The sequence below is a fragment of the Quercus robur genome, chromosome 11 (genome assembly GCF_932294415.1).
Source record: "Quercus robur chromosome 11, dhQueRobu3.1, whole genome shotgun sequence".
NCBI lineage: Eukaryota > Viridiplantae > Streptophyta > Magnoliopsida > Fagales > Fagaceae > Quercus > Quercus robur.
The window spans coordinates 26,556,153-26,572,734 of record NC_065544.1 but is presented as its reverse complement, the minus strand read 5'-3'; the positions used below and the strand labels follow the sequence as shown (position 1 = coordinate 26,572,734).

The 16,582-nt window shown below is 37.6% G+C and overlaps 1 long non-coding RNA gene across 11 annotated transcripts in view; it reads left to right on the top strand.

The window, feature by feature from the left end:
- Positions 1-5,408: 5,408 nt before the first annotated feature.
- LOC126707427 (uncharacterized) overlaps positions 5,409-16,582 on the top strand; it is a 30,618-nt gene continuing 19,444 nt past the window's right edge. For 2 of the 11 annotated variants that reach the window (XR_007648950.1, XR_007648943.1), the window contains exons 1-2: positions 5,411-5,648; positions 7,328-7,410. This is a non-coding gene — a long non-coding RNA (uncharacterized LOC126707427). Of the gene's footprint in view, positions 5,649-7,327; positions 7,411-16,582 lie in introns of all 11 variants that reach the window. The other 9 variants (XR_007648951.1, XR_007648947.1, XR_007648952.1 and 6 more) reach the window with 7 other exon arrangements.

Below are 16,582 nucleotides of genomic sequence, written 5' to 3'. Positions count from 1 at the left end.
AAACGGCCGAGGATGATGGTTATAATGCGGGGGTAGTTGAAACCCAAGCCATCCTTAAAGCCTAGATTCCTGGAGTATGCAGGCTTTACTGCTCCCAGGTTTGGGAAAAGGCATTGAAGCAAGCTGGGGTGAATTCTTCATCCAATTTGTGAAAAGCGGAGAACATATTCTACCCTATAGCCATCCGTGAGGCCACTTCCTCCAGTTTCGTGGCTATGAGCGACCAACTCGAGGAAGGGGTCACTCAGTCGGAAAACTTACAGGTCGGCGGCTCTCCTGGCAAGACGCTCAAAGAGGGAGAACTTCAGGATGTGATAGAAATATCTCAGCATACGGATCCTGAGGTACCCAAAGAGGTTACTAAGCCCGTGGTTGGCACTCAGATGCCTAATGCTGAGGAACCAGCCATACTTGCCCATCTCCCACAGGCAATTCCCCTTGCTGTGGTCCCCAAGAGTACCGATACTGACCTTGTTCAGCCTTCCCCAGAAGGGACTATCCTCCAAGGCGTCGAAGCTGATTCCGTTCCGCCTTCCCAGGACATGGCCGACGCAAAACTAAAGAAGTAGAAACCCTGACTAGGCTCCGTATTTGTTTTTAGTTTAACGATTAACTTATTTCTTTTTCATTTTGAAAACTTTGTAATCCATTAGTAGTTTGAACCTGTTGAACATGTATATATGAAATCCTTTTCTTCCCTTTTCCTTTTGGTTACTTGTTAGTTGCCCTTGTCGATACTTACTATTATTTATGAATTTTGAACTAATTTATCTTAACATGTATGAATATTTGTGCATGCGATACATTTAACATCATGTTTCAAAACCTTAACTTACCTGCACCTGCAGAGCCTTGAACTCATTTCTAACCCTCATTCAACGAAGATATAGGCATCATTTTAGATGTCACGTGTAGTTGCTAAGTCCTGCTTAGTGCCCAGGTTTCTTTAAAGTAGTTGGTTTCCCCATAGGTTTGAGTCCGAGAACCATGCAATACCTTGGTTCTGTCCAAAACCTGATTTTGATAAGTAGTTGGTTTCCTCATAGGTTTGAGTCCGAGGACCATGCAATACCCTGGTTCTGTCCAAAACTTGATTTTGATAAGTAGTTGGTTTCCCCATAGGTTTGAGTCCGAGGACCATGCAATATCCTGGTTCTGTCCAAAACTTGATTTTGATAAGTAGTTGGTTTCCCCATAGGTTTGAGTCCGAGGACCATGCAATACCTTAGTTCTGTCCAAAACTTAATTTTGATAAGTAGTTGGTTTCCCCATAGGTTTGAGTCCGAGGACCATGCAATACCCTGGTTCTGTCCAAAACTTGATTTTGATAAGTAGTTGGTTTCCCCATAGGTTTGAGTTCGAGGATCATGCAATACCTTGGTTCTGTCCAAAACTTGATTTTGATAAGTAGTTGGGGGAATTAACCCCTCGGCTACGACATGAGATCTTGGTTTACGGAGAATTAACTCCTCGGCCAAGCCCTTAGAACCATCCGTGCTGTTGATGCTACGAAGCGCAGCCCCTAGTAAAGAAAACATAGCCCCTGGTGGAACTTTACGCTAGAACACTACAATCGGTTGTTGGAAATGATAAAGGGACTCTCTTGACCTACCGCCTGTGCCAACACATAAGCCTTTCCCACAGACGGTGCCAATTGTGAGGACACGATTTGTAACGACTCGTAACAGGGTTGGGTTTGCACGTAAAAAGGCCCAAACAATATGATTTGTAGAGCGTGGGTTTGAAAGGCTAGGCCTTAGTCATCAGACGGCGGGTTTTTTTTGTGGCGTTCATACATGGTTTAAGTCGTGTTCGCCCTGGGAGTCTTTCTCCTGAAGGCGGGCTAGGAGGCTCTAGTTTTTGGCCATTTTTCCCAGCCAGCCTTTTGGTGCACTAATCTTTACATTATATAGCCCTTCTCGATCAATCTTGGCCCTCCACTTGTTGGTCAGGCAGGTGCCCACTTCTGTACACGTCCCATCAGCTGTCCCTCCTTACTTTCTGTTAGTTGCGATGATCGAAGTCACCCTATTCAGGCGTCTTTTCTCATTAACATGGTCAGGATGCTGGTGGGTGCACCGTACCCCCACGTGGGTCCTATTCTACTCGCATTTCCTTCGGGGGGCTTTTTGGGGGCAGCCTTCATCGAGATGCTGCTTTTCCCCTTGAAGTTTTGGAGTGCCGAGGACAGGGTCGTCCTCGGCTGCTCCCCTTGACACTTCGGCCTCCCCCCATTTATTCTCGGCACGCACCCTCCTCGGCATGGGCCCGAGCCCTAATAGAGCATGGGCCGGATCATAAGTTCCCTAGCCCCACAGTATGTATCTCTTCTTTTCTTTCTTTTTAGATATATTACTCTTGTACATGAGGTCTTGTGACCATTTATAGACATACATTGTACTTATCTCTTTCTTTATATTGATGTATGTTTTTCTTTCACCCTTTTTGTTGTTTCTTTTCTTCCTTTATACACATGTTTCTTATACTTGTATGCAATTTATTATTTCTGTTTCACACAAAGATGCCTTGATGAGTTTTGTTTCAAAGTGTTTCAGAAATACAGGTTGTCAAAGTCTACTTGCCAAAAATTCTCTTCTTGCAAAGTTTTTTAAGAGTTTATGTTAAGATAGATTTTATTGTATTCAACAAGTGAATATGAGTTGAGTGATTTATGACTTCTCTCATATGTTAATTTATTTGTTGTGGTTTTGTCACAGATTGCCAAAGGAGGAGATTATTAGGACATATGTGTTTCACATGTTAAGAACATATGTTATGATTTTATGTAATTGACTTATCCTTTGACAAAACACACTTTACTTGTATTTGGGTAGATTTAGGATGTGTTTAAATACTTCAAGAAACCATATTTCAAGATCAAGTATTGAAACCTTTAAGTCTGTCCAAGAAAACAAGTTGATAGTGCAAATTCATTAAAACTCAACAGTTGGCTCGACAGTTGCATCTATCGAGCTTAAGAAAGCTATTCAACGTTCGGTGTGCTCGACAGCTGCTTGACACCTTCTATCTATTGAGGTTTAAGATTTTCAGAATTCAAATATGATTTTCTTGGGATCTGTGAATATGTCTTTGGGCCTTTTTTTCTCCTAACCCTAGATATATAAAAGGATTGTTTTAAGGGTCATCAAACAGTTCACAAGTTGCACAAGTTTTGAGCAAACTTTGTTCAAACAAATTGTGACCAGAGACGAAGTTCTTACCTTAATTCATCTCTTTCTCTTGAAGAAGTTGCTGTGTATGTGCATCGTAGAGTTTTGTGACCAAGCATCTTCTTGATCTTCATCGTGTAGATGAACTGAAAAACTTTGTAACCAACAACTTTCTTAGTTGGTGATTGAAATCGCGTACTGGAATCTGCGCAATTGGTTAGTCACATACTTGGGAGTTGTGCATCAGAAAGGGGAACTGTCACTATAGAACAAGTCCAATTGAGTATTGGGGTAAGGGTTCAACTGTAAATTGGTAAGGTATTTGAGATTCCTTTACTTGTAACCACTTGTTGTGATAATAGTAGAGTTTCAGGATTGGTGACCTGAAAATCACCCAGTGGGATTTTTGCCGTTAGGTTTTCTCCATTCATAAACAAATCATCGTGTTATTTATTTTTTACTACATAATTAGTTTATTGTTGATTTGTTTATGCTACCACGCGTTTGCATGATAAACTGATTAATTAATAACTTGACTAATTAATTAATTAATTAATTTCTATCACAATGGGCCATTTAGTTTGTAGCCTATCATCTCTCTCTCTCTCAATTGTGTGGTCTTAAGGCAACAAGGTAGTTCTTTTCTCTTCACACACATGCATGCCTCTTTCTTTATTTTGCAGCCACTATCATCTACCAAATCAAGTACATCAATGAAAGGAAATATGAGTTTTATTGTTTAACTGATCTTATATGCTATGTTTTCAGAAAGTATATTAGATTTAATCGAATACTCCTCCATTGTACCCCTCCAAGTATACAATGGGCAGTTGCCTAAATTTTGTTGTTAAGAAAGATTTATGATAAAAATACTTAGTTTACCAATCCTTATATATAAATGAGTCAATTTGATGAAGTAGACAACACCTTACTTGGCTGGTAATCCCATATTAAATGTGAGTTTGACTAAACACCAGTTCATTTGCCTTTAGATTTTTTGTTTAGTTTTTAGCTTTTATATATAGTTTTTTAAAACTTCGCATTTTTCACTTCTTTTTTTTTTCAAAATATAAGAATACTTTAATACAGTTTCAGCAAAAAAACTAAATCAGTTGATGTCAAATACACGAGCCTAGACAAACATCCTTTGAGTGACACAATTTGTCCCAACAATCCTATATCTCTAAATCCTAGTTCACCCTTATCCTTTGAGTGACACAATTTGCCCTAACTAAACCAATATTTATCCAAATTACATTGCTGTCCTATCAATACGGGCTCATCACCCCTTGCATTGCTTGACACAATCTTTTTAGTAAATGAAAGCAACTCATGACATAAGTAGGAATTGCTTGAACCACACACTTGAGGAGAATTTCCTTCCCAGTCATTAGTCGATTAATACATATATGACACAATTTTTTTAGTAAATGAAAGCAACTCATGACATAAGTAAGAATTGCTAGAACCACGTACTTGAGGAGAATTTCCTGCCCAGCCATTAGTCAATTGATACATACATGGATCATCGACCAACCCCAACATGCATACCAAGCCATTTTTCCTGTGCTCCTAGTGCAGGTGGTATCGAATCATGTTCCCATGTCCTTGTATTCTTACCAAACAAGACATTCCTCTTGTAGCCATTTTACCAATATCTCTTTCTCATATAGTATTTGTTAAAGCATGAATGCGTAACGTGGAGCAATCTATAGTGTTTACTGTTTACCCTTCAAGGAAAAAAACCCAACTATGGCGTGACGACAGATTTTATTGAAAACCTCTAATACCCAACAGATACTACTATTAACACAAATTTTAATAAACTTTTTCATAATCCATATCATGAATCAGTACAAAAGAAGTTTAATTATTACTGTTAATTACAGTTACAATATTTTTTTAATAATAAAATTTTACTAATCTGTTTTTTCATAAAGTGGACCGATTACTATTATTGTACATATTTAATTCAAAATTGAGAGTTGACATCATTCATGACATCAGCGAATCAAAACCTCTAACATTCTCAGAATAAACAAGCCCCCACACGTAGAACCTGTATAGGCCCAATCACCATCAACCACGTGGAATATTTAATTAAAATGACCAAAAAAACCTTAAAAAAGTCCTAGATTGTTGACACCTGCGAAGTCCACAAAATACCACAAAGTTTTCATAGTAGGTGATAACTCTAACCCTTGCAAAGTGCTAAGATATTTTCTTCTCTCTCCTGTCTCTACAACACAACGCCACGGTTTTATTAAAAAAACAATTTTCTATGCTCCTCTTCTCATAACAGCGGATCCTTCCTAGAACTTTCATTGTCTCTCTCTCTGTCTCTCTGTCTCATATTTTTCTGCTAAGCTTTCAATATTACTGCACTTTTTTTCCTCTCGTATTCATGAACTTGATCAAGTACTTTTTGACGAAGAACCCGCGTCGATTACTTCTCTTTGATCTTCTTTCTCTTCTCAGGTAAATCTTTTTCTTTTTCTTTCTGTGTTTTATTTATTTATTTCTTTCTCTCGCTCTATGTACAAAATTTTGTGTTTTTTTTTTTTATGTACAAAATTTAGTGGTTTTTTGTTTTTGGGTTTCGTTTTATGAATAGTTATAGCTAGTTTTCATGGAAAATTGAGAACTACTGTTTCTAGATAGATTCAGATTACGTTTTTTTTAAAAGATGTTGCATGCAAATGTTTGGTCTGCTTTGTACGGATTTTTATTTTATGGGAAGCTGCATTACTTATTTGTTTGTTTGTTTAACTATTGCTTTTTATGTTACACATATTATGTTTTTCCAGAAAGTTCTGCATTCAACACTGATTGGTTTTACCATTTTAAGTATATTTTTATATTGGGTTAATGAATCACTTAAATTATTTTGAAATAAAACAAATAAAATAAATAAAATAAATATTGGGTTCCAAGAAAGATAGTAATTTTTTGGGTTTAGCTATAGTTATATGTTACAGTTTTCTTATGAAGCCTCACTTTTTCTGTTGGATATAATCATGAAATGTTGAGGGCTTCGTTGTAATGCACAATTTCTGTGAAGTTGATATGACTAATTAGTTAAATTTTAATGATTTGTATCCCATTTTGAGACCCGATTTCTTCTTATGTTGTTATAATTCTTTTATGTTATTAGGACATTAAAAAATAAATAAAAAAATCTTGTGTCATTAGGGATATTTTTAAACAGGAACTTTGGTTGAATTGCAATGAGTATTAATACGTGTGTATATTATGACCCAGAATAAGTTAAAAAAAGGGAATTTCACTAAAAAATTTTCATGGTAATGAGTATTTCTGAAATGTACCCCAATTTTTAAACTTTGTTATTTTTCAAATTTCTGAAACCCTAGGTTCAAAATTGAAACGAATATTTGGTTTTCTTGATGCTTGAAAACAAATTTGAATCCATATTTATTTGACCACTTTATTAGTTGTTTCCTTCCATTACTTTGGAGGGTTGAACTTAGTTTTGTCTCTAAACCCTCTTTGTGAATGATTCTAATTCATTTTTCTAAGTGATCACTCATAGTTTTGTCTTTAAACCCTCTTTGTGAATGCTTCTAATTCATTTTTATAAGAGACTGCTTGAGTGATAGTTTCTCAAATGCATGAGTAAAAGATGCGAAATTGGAGAGATGGGGATTTGAAAGTAATGGCATGTGTATGCACTTGAATAGTTGGCTGAGATTGGAGGGTCAAGCATAATTTGGTAAGGACGTAGAGATTAGAGAAAGCATATGACTATGTTAGTTGGGAGACTTTGGTTGATAAGTTTGACCCTAGGGTTTTAGAGCGAATCTCTAATATCAGATTTCCATATCAACTGGCCCAATTGGATTTTTCAGCAACTTCAGATGACTACAGTATCAATCCTTTCTATTGTCTTCTTCTTTTCTTTTTTATTTATTTTATTTTATTTTGTTTTTTATAATGTATTGGTGCTCAAGTTGTGTAGTGTGCTAATTGTGAAAGCACTGAATGGAGATATGTTGATATGACTGTTGGGTCTAAACTATAGGTATAACTGTCTAAGGGTTATGGTATTTCGTATTATATATTTGTAAATTACACTGTAATGTTTAATGGGCTAGAAACTGATGGTCTTAAATATTGTGATGCATGTTGCTCTTTTTCAGGTGACTCCAGCTTGAAGGAAAATTTGATAAAAATGAGTTGTTTTCTGTAGGGCGTTCAAGATGTTGAAGAGTTTGCAAGATAGGTTTGTGTGATAAATTCTTTCATTTCTCCATGTCTTATTTAGTCTTGGAATTTGACAGATTGGACACTGGGATATTTCTTTTGATTTTATTGCTTTCTAAGTTATGCAAGGGAATTTGTTTTCTTGGGAGCCTTTTGCATTCTGAGTTAGGCATGAGAATTTTCAAGTTTAAGATATTCAAATAAACCAATTAGGATATCAGTGGATGAGTTAAAGAGGAGAGCAATATGAAATCCATATCTACTCTAGGAAAAAGAGGTACATTTATAAACCTTGATATTATATATATTTTGAAAAAAATCCTGTGTCAAAAGTGGATGACACAGGCTGGATTGTCCTCTATATTTTCACTTGTCTTATATATGATAAGCCTGCAATGATGTCTTTATATGCGGTACTGAGGAAAGAGGTTAGAGTGATTACAATGTATCTATGGAAATGCTTGTGGATGTTTGTACGGAAGGAACCAAGTTAAAGAAAACATTTTTTTTCCCTAGGGAGTTTCCCTATACAATCTGAGAAGGAATCAACACCTTTGAACTAGTTTTATTTAGAATCATGCTGGTGATGTCATTGAGTTGGCTATTGATAATTTCTCAACTCATTCTCATGATTTTATACTGTTGCAATCAATTGATTAACCTTTTGAAAATTCTGATTTGATTTGAGGCGATTGGATCTTGTTTGTCATGCTTATTTAATTTGGAAATTGAATAATGTTGACTATGTAATGCTTACATGCCAAATAAGTAAATTGTTAAAAAATTTCGTCCAATATTTATTGGATTGGTTGTCAATAGTAGGCAGTCATTCAATTTTTTGGTTTATTCTTTGATAGATGCTTGTAATTTGTGGGTTTGATTGCTCGTCCCTAGTGTATACATACTGTATACTTGGGTGACACTTTTTTTTGATAGTTTAATAATATTTTCATTACTTATCAAAAATAAAATAAAATAAAATAAAATGAAGGAGCAACAAACATGAAGACTTTTTACCAATTATGACCTCTTGGGCTCAAAGAAAATTTGGCTTGAGTTTGGATTGGAGTGTAGAAAAGTGAAATTCCCTGAAACAAAATAAAGGAAGTAGAAGTTGTTGAACAAGCATGATAGATAAATCTTGACACAACACTATTTAAAAAACTATTACCTAGATATATGTCAACCAATTAATTTTTGTACCTTTTATTTTCCGATGAAATTCTGTTGATTTGTGATAGTTGGAAAATCTTTTTTAGATATAATGATTCAGTATTGTATTCTGTTACTGCAGTGTAGAATTCAGTTTTAGAAAGGATGGAGAAGAGGTTGGGTGAATGGAAGCAATTTTATTTATATATAGGTGGAAGGCTCACACTACCTAAAGAGTACTTTGTCTATCCTTTCCACCTACTTTCTGCCTCTTTTAACCATTCCTACCGATGGCGGAATCATAACATGGTTAAAGAAAGGATGTTCTATTTGGAAGCCTAAGGCTAAGGCAAAGCCCAAGAATAAGTGTCCATGGTTGCTAATTAAGTTTTTATATTTTATTTGGTTATTCTTTAGTCAAGGATATTTTAGTAATTTTATGATTGTTGGGTATGGGCCATAGTTATAGGCCATAGGTTTTATTAATGAGTCTTATTTAATTATGGGTCTTTATGTATGGGCTTTGGTTTTTAATTTATTAGGGTTAAATAGTAGTCCTTGTACTATTAGGAATCCTAATACTACTAGTACAAGTAAGAGTCTTTATATATATAGGGTGCTCAATTTATTGAAGGAGTAGAATGAGTTCATTAATAAAATTGAGTGTTTTGAGCAATAGGCACGTTGGCCTTTGTTGTTTCTTTCTCTCTCTCTTTTCTTTATTTTCTCCTTTCTTTCTAGGATTACTGTTCACGGGTACTGTTCACACAGCCCCTAAACAGCTCTAACTTCTCTCTAATTCTTCTTCTTTCCTACCCTAAACCCACCACAACTAAACGTAGACAAATCCCTAATTTGTCCTACATCACCTACTCATGTGGTTGATAGGTTGGAGAAGCTCTAGTGGGATTGTTGTACAAGGCAGGATGAATGAAGAACTATCTCCCTTCTTTTAGCCAGTAAGTCTTGGTCAAGTTATACTTTTCACTATAAATTGTACAGCCATTTGATCTTTATTTTTTATTTTTTATTTATGTGTGTGTACACGATTACTACTCATATGGCTCATAGGTTGGAGAAGCTCTAACAGGATCTTTTATGAGGTGGGAAGAGTGGATAACTATCTTGCTTCTTTTTAGCTGCTAGGTCTTGGTCAAGTGATATTTTACAATTAAATTTATAATAACATTTCAAAATTACAAAGGAGAAAAGGCTATCTACTATCTGCTAGAGCCATGCTTTCCCATTCTGCCATTCTTACTCTTTAAGAAAATTTAAAACGTACAATTCAAGGAGCTCTTGCTCAAATGGCATCTCCTCCCCTTGTAAGAATAAGGTGGAGGGTGAAGTTGTGGGTTCAAGATTTATCGAGTGCATTTGTAACTTAACAATTAAAATAGAAAAGCATATTAAATGTACAAGAGATGCAACTGATGCAAGGATGGATTTTGGAAAAGAATTGAAGCATAAATAGTGCTCAAATTTTTGTCTTATTTTGGGTTTTACAATGAATTATAAAATTGTGTAAATTACAAAAATCTCCCCTGAGGTTTGTGGGAATGGTAGTTTGACCTAAACTCAAGGGAAATGACCCTCATCTCCCTTGTGGTTTGAAGAAAATTAACATATTAGCCTTTTTGTTAATAATTGTACATAATATTCCAAATTTTGAAAAGATTCCATTGACTAAGCCTTGACCATGATTAGTGAAAGTTTTTTGGGCTAAATATTATCATTCCTGGCCACCAAACTTCCAAAAAACACTTCCAACTTGGTTAGAAAATTTGCTGCTGAAAGTGTTTTTTTAGAAACTTGGTGACAATGAATGACAATATTTAACTCAAAAAAATTTCATTTAGTCAAAAGAATCTTCTCAAAATTAGGAATATTCTTTTACCGATATTATTAATGGAGGGACTAATGCTTTGATTTCCTTTGAACCTCAAGTGAGGGGAGCATCATTTCCCTTAAATTTTGGGCAAGAGTGTCATTCCCTCAAATATCAAAGGAGGTTTTTGTAATTTTTACTATAAAATTTTAACAAAAAAGATTATTATAACCCAAGTGTTTATACTAATGCATTTTTCCATTGTACTATGTTTTAATATTTTTTTAAGGTTAAATTACACATTAAACTTTATAACTTTGGCATGTTTTCAATTGAGTCACTAAAGTTTACTTTTTTTTTTTCCTCAACTTTCATTTATGTTTAATATAATCCTTTCGTCTAGCTTATCATCAGGTTTAATTTTTTTTTTTATTCACTTTTAAAATATTAAAAGAAAGCCAAAATTATACTTTCAACTAATATAGAATTAGAAGAAATTGATCAAAAAACACATTTCTCTTTAAAAATCAAACACATTGTAGTGCCCCCATTCACTCTCATTCCTGACTTGATTTGGGAAATTTGGGTGTGAGTGATTTCGGCATGGTGTGTAACAGCTACTGATGGTGTGGAATAGGGCCTGGCAACATGGAATGACTTGATCTTCATCTCCTCTCTCGGGCTATTGGGCGCCCAATTAGGGGTGTGCATGGGTTAGAGGGTTTTTTCAACCTAACTTGATCTTGTTGGGTTTAGAAACTCCCACCCAAACATTTGTAGAAACCTACTCGACCCAACCTGTATTGGGTTGGGTTGAATTGGATCGGTGGGTTGTGCTTACATGTTTCATACTTTGTAAAAATTTGGACTTTCATAAACTTTTTAAGCACGTTTTCCAATTTATTATCACATAGAATGCCTAAATTATGTTCCAAAATCTAAAAATTTATTAAGACTAATTCTCAAAAGACCAAAATAAACTTATATGAGTAATAATATAAACTTATATATATGGTGGTCAGGTTAGATTAGATGGGTTGAAAAACTATCAACTTGAACTCAACGCAGCCCGAGAGTTAAACGAAAATTCCAACCCAATCCACCAACTAATGAAAACACCTTTAGTTGGGTTGGGTTAGATTTTTTGGGTTGATAGGTTGAATGAACAGCCTTTGTTGGGCCTGCCAACGTAGGTTGGCACTATTGGTTGGTGATGGGACTCAATGGCCGATTGGGCTTGGGCGATGGATGGTTGTGGTGTTAGCAATTGTTTTTTTATTTTCATTTCTATTTTTGGTTTTGCCATGGTTTTCCTGGCTTGAGCATTTCTTTAGGGTTATCAATAGTTGCTAAATAGTGGTAGTTGATTGGATGATGACTTGATCTTCATCTCCTCTCTCGGGCTATTGGGCCTAGGGGCATGCATGGGTTAGAGGGTTTTTTTCAACCTAACCTGATCTTGTCAGGTTTAGAAATTGCCACCCAAACATTTGTAGAAACCTACTTGACCCAACACTTATTGGGTTGGTTTGAATTGGATCGGTGGGTTGTGCTTACATGTTTCATACTTTGTAAAAATTTTGACTTTCATAAACTTTTTAAGCACGTTTTCCAATAGATTTTCACATAGAATGCCTAAATTATGTTCCAAAATCTAAAAATTTATTAAGACTAATTCTCAAAAAGACCAAAATAAACTTATATGAGTAATAAAATAAACTTATATATATATGGTGGTCAGATTAGATTAGATGGGTTGAAAAACTATCAAACTAAACTCAACCCAGCCTGAGAGTTAAAAGAAAATTCCAACCCAATCCACCACCTAACGAAAACGCCTTCGGTTGGGTTTGGTTAGGTTTTTTGGTTTGATAGGTTGAATGAACAGCCTTTGTTGGGCCTGCCAACGTAGGTCGGCACTTTTGGTTGGTGATGGGACTCAATGGCCGACTGGGCTTGGGCGATGGATGGTTGTGGTGTTAGCGGTTGTTTTTTTTATTTTCATTATCATTTTTGGTTTTGTCGTGGTGTTCTTGGCTTGAGCATTTCTTTAGGGTTATCAACAGTCGCTAAATAGTGGTAGTTGATTGGATGGTTGCAATTTGGGCGTAGGTGATTTCTTGTTCAATGACAATTTATTATTTGGCCTTTTTATCTATACCCCTTGGGTTTAAATTTACTTTGAAATGAGTTTTACTGTGGTTTTTGGCACTTGCGATGTTTAATTGTAGGGTGATTTGGTGTTTGATCTAGAAAGTTTTGTGCGAGTGATTGACAAAAACAAATATTTGGAAGTTGGTGTTGGAAGTAACTCAAATGTTTGGTTGAATGAAAAAAGGGTAAATTACACTAATCTCCCTCAAGGTTTCAAGGAATGATGCTCCCTTCCCCTAATTTAACTCAAAGTGGCACTCCCCTCCTTGAGATCTGTGAGAAAGAAATACAGTCTTGTCACAATGTCAACAAATTATTCATTTTTTTTTTTTTTTTTTAATGAAGATTCCCTTTGACGTAACCATGGCCAATCAAGCAACTTTTTGGGTTAATTTTAAACATTCAAGCTCCTTTTCTCATATTTATGAGCTTTTGTATAACCCTTCATCTCACTTTTTCACAATTTACAACGCTTTTGAACAAAATAATCTTTGCCCCATCTGAGAGCAACCTAAATCACCTTACAACATTTGAAATTCTAATCAACACCTCCTTCCATAATTGAGCGAGGGAACCTCGATCTAAAACAAGGAGATAGACGCAGGTTGATTTTGAGAAACGTGGTCTAGATGGACGTGGGTTTTTGTTCTCAATATCCGGTATCTATGGAGAAGTTTTTTAGGACTTTTGGATTCTTTGTTGAGAAATAGAATGCGATGGAATTGGTTTAATTCAAATCGCCAAAGGTCTTACATAATAATACTGTGCCCTAAAATTGCTGAGAGGGGAGATGAGACTTTCTAGCTAGCTACTATTTCTGCTGAAGATAGAGGAGATATGGGGGGGTTCGTAGTTTCTTCATTGAGTCCAAATTTTTTCAATTAGTTGTAGAGGAAGGGGGTCGTTATTTCTTGTTAAGGATTTTTGAGGGGCAAATTCGTTATGAGATCAGTTTTCATGGGCAAGAATGCAGCACAATGGCTGATGTTTAACATTGAACACCTTGTTGTTGGGGAGAGTTTCAAATAGCTTTTACTTTTAGAGAGGGTGACACTGCTTTTACTCTCCAATGGTGTTCCAACTCTTCTGGTCAGTTCTTGCTGTTGACTGAACTCAAAGCTGGTGGATCTAGGAGGCTGATTATTGTACCGGAAGGCAAAGAGAGATATGGTTGGAGGGCTTTTGGTCTAAAACTAAGGAAACTGTTGAATCCTTCTCAATATGTAGTGGGTGGAAATGGTCTTCCTAAATTCATTCCTCAGGTGTGAAAGTATAACCTAGAGGATCAAAACTCTAGAACTTTTGCTGAAGTTGTGCAAGGCTTTCATGGAAGAACAGAGGATAGAAAGTAGCTGAAACAACTAGGACTCACAGCCAAGGGGAAGTTAGCACAGTTAGGAGAGGAGAAAATGGGGGTGAATCTGAGACTTACAGGTGCAAAAGTGGGGGAAATTCCAGTGGGCAAGTTTGATAAGATGGAGGTGGTGGGAGGGGTTAGGAGAGAGCAACGTTTGAATGAGGTGGCAGAGGTGGGTAAGCAAAATCTGGTAGATACTAGGATACATTTCCCAAGCCTTATTTTGAATTCAAAAGCTGATGAAAAGGGGAAGAAGTGTGATTTTAGGAGATCTTGCTGGTCAGGGAGAGGTCTTATCGTAGAGGTTGATGTGAAAGGGAGGAGACGGGTCTCTTGGGTTAGAAAGAAAGGGGGAGTTTCAAAGATCAGAGGGGAAGCACGTGAAGTGGAATGGGAATGCATTTCAGATGTTTCTAAGGCCCTTAAATGGGTTCCACGGGGAACCAAACAGGCTGTAGTTAAGCCAGTTTTGGGCCTTGGAACAAGCCCAGTGCTGACTGACTCAGATATGGGTCATTTTTATTCGGACCCAAGTTTATTTGAAGTGGGTGAGAGCTCTTTGGCTGGGGAAGGAATATCAGCCCAGGTTTCGTCGATAGAGGCGTGCCCCAAGGCTCTTCACCAATCATTTGATCTTGAGCCAAGAGCGTCGGACCGGTGCGCTAAGCCTTTGGCGGAGGCCGACGGCCCTCTCTCTGTTGGAACCAGCTCCGACGAGCTCTTGGTGCCACCGGGAAAGGCCGATGGTCTCTTCACTGCCGGTACGTGGTCCGTTGAGCCTCCGATGCATCTGGTGGAGGCCGACGGCCCTTTCTCCGCCGGAACCAACTCTGATGAGCTCTTGTTGCCACTGGGAAAGGCCGACGACCCCTGCACCGTCGGTACTTGTTCCGTTGAGCCTTCGATTCCTTCGATTAAGGCTGGCGGCCCCTCCTCCGACGGAATTAGCTCCGATGTACCCACGGTGCCACCGGGTAAGTCAGATAAGGTGCCGTTGAGGTCATCGGTCGAATGCTTTTTATCCGAATTCTTTTTGAGCTTATCGCGGGCTGGGCTTGTGGTTTTGAGTGATAATGTTGGGGTTGAAGGTGGCTGGGACAGTTGTGCCAACTTCAAGCCGAAAGCTGCCCTTGAACTTGAGCAACCCAGTTTAGCGGTGTCACCCATGAAGGCTTTGTGTGTTGTCTCTGGGGCGAGTGCTTTGGTGGAGGAAGAATTGAATATTTCAGATATGGGTTTGGGTGGAGAGGATAGTTTATCAGTACCTCTATTGTCTATCACGCCCTTTGGGTTACCTTTGTCAGCTGAGATGAATTGTAGCAACGAGACAGTGGAGAGTGTGAACACGTTGGATATTACTAGATGGGTGAAGAACAAACTTCCTGGTTTTAGTAAACTGGTGGGGCTGCCTTTCAGCCGGCATGAGAAGTTATGTATTGCCTTGCTACAAAAGATTGAAAGGGAGATGGAGGCTGCCAAAGTGTTGAACAAGAAAGCTACAGTTTCTAGAAAAGTTGTCATCTATAAGGATAAAGGGAAGAGAGAACTGAGGAATTTGCAATCTTCGGTTAATTATGATGGTAGGTAGTGTGTTGGCTGCTGAGCTTTTTATCAGTTGGGGATTTCTTGTCTTTATGAATTTGAAAATTCTTTCTTGGAATGTTAGGGGCCTGAATGACTGTCGGAAACGTTTGATAGTGAAAAATTTATTGCGTGAATGGAAGTGTGATGTAATCTGCCTTCTAGAAACTAAGCTTACTGGCTTGGACAGACAGATGGTTGGTAGCTTATGGAGTTGTCCTTTTATGGATTGGGTGGCTTTAGATGCTGTCCAGACGGCCGGTGGGGTTTTGATGATGTGGGATAGGAGGGTTTTAGAGAGGTCGGAGTTTTTGGTGGGTTCTTTCTCTGTGTTTGTTCGGTGGCGAGGGGTGGGGGACGGTTTCACTTGGGCGTGTTCTGGGGTTTATGGCCCAATTGATAACAATGAGAGGGGTCTAATGTGGGACAAGTTGGTTGGTGTTCAGCATTACTGGAACATCCCTTGGTGTTGCATCGGGGATTTTAATATTGTTCGTTTCCCTAGTGAACGGTTGGGTAATTCTCATCTTACTCCGGCCATGGAACTCTTTTTGGAGTTCATTGGGGATCTTAATTTGATAGACTTGCCTCTGGAGGGAGGGAGATATACTTAGTCTAGCGGGTCAGATCATCCTTCGATGTCTAGGATAGACAGAGTTTTGGTGTCTCATGATTGGGAGGAGCATTTTCCGAATGTGACCCAACGGATTTTACCTCGCCTTGTTTCAGCCCATTTCCCAATCCTAGTGGAGGTAGGGGGAATGACGAGGGGTAAAAGTCCGTTTAGGTTTGAGAATATGTGGCTAAAGACGGATGGGTTTACTGATAGAGTTCATTCTTGGTGGAATTGACATTCTTTCTCTGGTACTCCTAGTTTTGTGTTTGCCAAAAAGCTAAAGGCTTTGAAAGAAGATATCGTTCAGTGGAATCGTTTGGAGTTTGGTCATGTTGGGCGCAAAAAGTCACAATTATTATAGGCTTTGAATTCCTTTGATGCCAAGGAAGGGGAATTTGGCCTCTCTGATGCTGAGACTTGTGAGAGAGATGTGGTGAGAACTGAAGTAAAAAATCTTCTCTCTTTGGAAGAAATCTCATGGAGACAGAAATCAAGGATGTTAT